Consider the following 2,346-nt stretch of genomic DNA (forward strand, 5'->3'; position numbering starts at 1 on the left):
AAATTACCGCTAAAATATGGCAAACAGCAGATCGTCTAGAAAAATCCGGTTTCCGAAATAATTAACAAACTAGGGTCGCCAAGTGGCCGATGAATCGGCCAATAATAAACACTTCTTTCTTTTTAAATTGATGGAATGGTTGAAAATTTGAATGGCACGTGTTATTGATTCCGTGTCCGATAACTTTATCGATAACAGAAGACCCAACTATTGCATCATTTTCTTTCAAAGTAATTAAGATATGCGCATGTGGAAGCCCTCGCTTCTGAAATTCAATAGTGTATATGATCGCCACCACTTTACCAAAAATTTCCAATTCGACAATTTCTTTAATCAATTGTTTCAATTTGGCTTTAAATACACGAACAATAATATCTGGTCGAAAATTGACTTGCTCGTAATTTTTTATGTGCCTTTTGATCTCCGGCCAATTCGGATTGCATGTCATTGTAATAAACAATGACGGTTTGCAAAAATGTTGAACTATGCACATAGCATCAAGATAATTTTGATACATATTCCTTGGCGAACCGGTGAATGAAGATGGCAAAATTACTTTTCGACCAACTACTAATGTAAAAAAAATTATACTAAATAACCTTTCTCGGTTTATTGGTTTACAAAAAATAATATTTGTTTTTTGCCTATACATACGGCACGAATAAATGTCAAAATTAAATTGAAAAAATAATGTGAAAATTACATTTTTATCAGAATTCGTTTTCGAATATAAAAAAAATTAAAATGAGAGGTTTTGTGCACCCCACTTTGCCGAATCTTTTAAAAAGATTCTTTGGGTAATTGTATTTACAACAATTACACCTGACACAATTAATGTGACCAACAATTCAAAATCCAAATCGTCATCGTATGCAACTTTATATAATTCTTTTAACTTTTGAATACTTTGACCTTCACGTTTATAAAAGCCATTAAAACTTAAAAATATTTAGAACTTATGTTATTCAAGTTGCATTTCGGTTTTTGCAATGTTGTGTAAACCTAAGAGTAACAAATTCTGCCGTTTTGATAGCGTTGAATTGAAAAATCGGCTCTTAGCGCACACAAACAGTTCACTTTGATGCGTTCGAATAACTTTCTTACACAACTCCAGCCAGATTATTTCTGTTGGTGTAGGTTAGGTACACTCAATGACGAATCACGCACCGATTCTGTCCAAACTGCCAGAAAAATAAAAAAATTTACACTAAAATCCAACAATTTTATAAGCAAAACATGAAAAGCAATTTGTTTTAGCATAAAAACCAACTTAAAATGAAAAAACAATCAATTTCTTACGTTTTGATAGCGTTGGATAGAAAAATCGGCTCCAAACGTACACAAACAGTTCACAATGAGTTGCAAATGAACACAGCAGCAACCAACTTTGTCTCGACAACCAACCTGTCAAAAAAATAAAATATTTTCATTAAAAATCACAAATCCTTAAAAAAAAAACCGAAATAGAATTTATTTTCTACAACAATTTCAATTTTTTCTTACGATTTAGTTGTGTTTTATTACAAAACAATTTCTCAGTGCACAGTAGTAGCAGCTGCCTTCGCTACGATCGAAATCACGCACCAATTCTGTTCAAACTGCCAGAAAAATGAAAATTATTCACTAAAATAATTCATTTTCAACAATAATTTCTAATTTAAAGAAATGAAAAATCGGATTCTTACGGTTTAATCGCGTTTTAGCCACTGTCACACACCAAACGAATGCTTTTGTTGCTAAATTCTACACAGAATCCACTGACTGCCACAATCCACTGTAATGATGTAATCCAACAAAATGTGCGAATATCCCGTTAGCACTGCCAATTTAAAATAGAATTAAATTAAATATTTCCACTTTAAAACAATATAATTACTTGAATTGCACACATTTTTCATCAAAAAATATATTTACTTACTTAAATCCACTCAGTTTCACTCTCAATGCGAACTATTCACTTTGCGACTGTCAAACACGCTTCAATTACACCAACACAAATGACTAATACAGGCACAAAGCATGCGCAACTGCCAATTGGACTCAATTCTTCCCATCACGTGACAACCGACGCTAACAAATACACACAAACGGCCAAACGAATTTCAGTAGTAGCAATTATCACGTGATCAGATCGTGCCAGTCCAATTGGCAAAAGCATACACTTTACGCCTGTGTATATTCTTATGCGCGCTCACTTTAACACACATCAAAATGCTGCACATAAAGCGAATTCACATTATTCGCTTTGCATTTCATGTTAAATATTTAAATAAAACCATTTTATTTCATTAAAATAAATGAAATTGCATTTATTTTAATTATTTTAATTTATATAAACGCATATTT

The 2,346-nt window shown here is 32.2% G+C and overlaps 1 long non-coding RNA gene across 1 annotated transcript; it reads right to left on the reverse strand.

Annotated features, from left to right (window-relative positions):
- Positions 1–1,026: 1,026 nt before the first annotated feature.
- On the reverse strand, positions 1,027–1,597 carry LOC129580175 (uncharacterized). The gene is made up of 3 exons (XR_008689342.1): positions 1,504–1,597; positions 1,300–1,404; positions 1,027–1,181 (listed from the first exon to the last, which is right to left on the reverse strand). It is a non-coding gene; the product is annotated as an uncharacterized LOC129580175 (long non-coding RNA).
- Positions 1,598–2,346: the final 749 nt, after the last annotated feature.

Source organism: Sitodiplosis mosellana, unplaced genomic scaffold (assembly GCF_009176505.1).
Source record: "Sitodiplosis mosellana isolate CC-2019 unplaced genomic scaffold, AAFC_SMos_1.0 Smas_scaffold_7188, whole genome shotgun sequence".
NCBI lineage: Eukaryota > Metazoa > Arthropoda > Insecta > Diptera > Cecidomyiidae > Sitodiplosis > Sitodiplosis mosellana.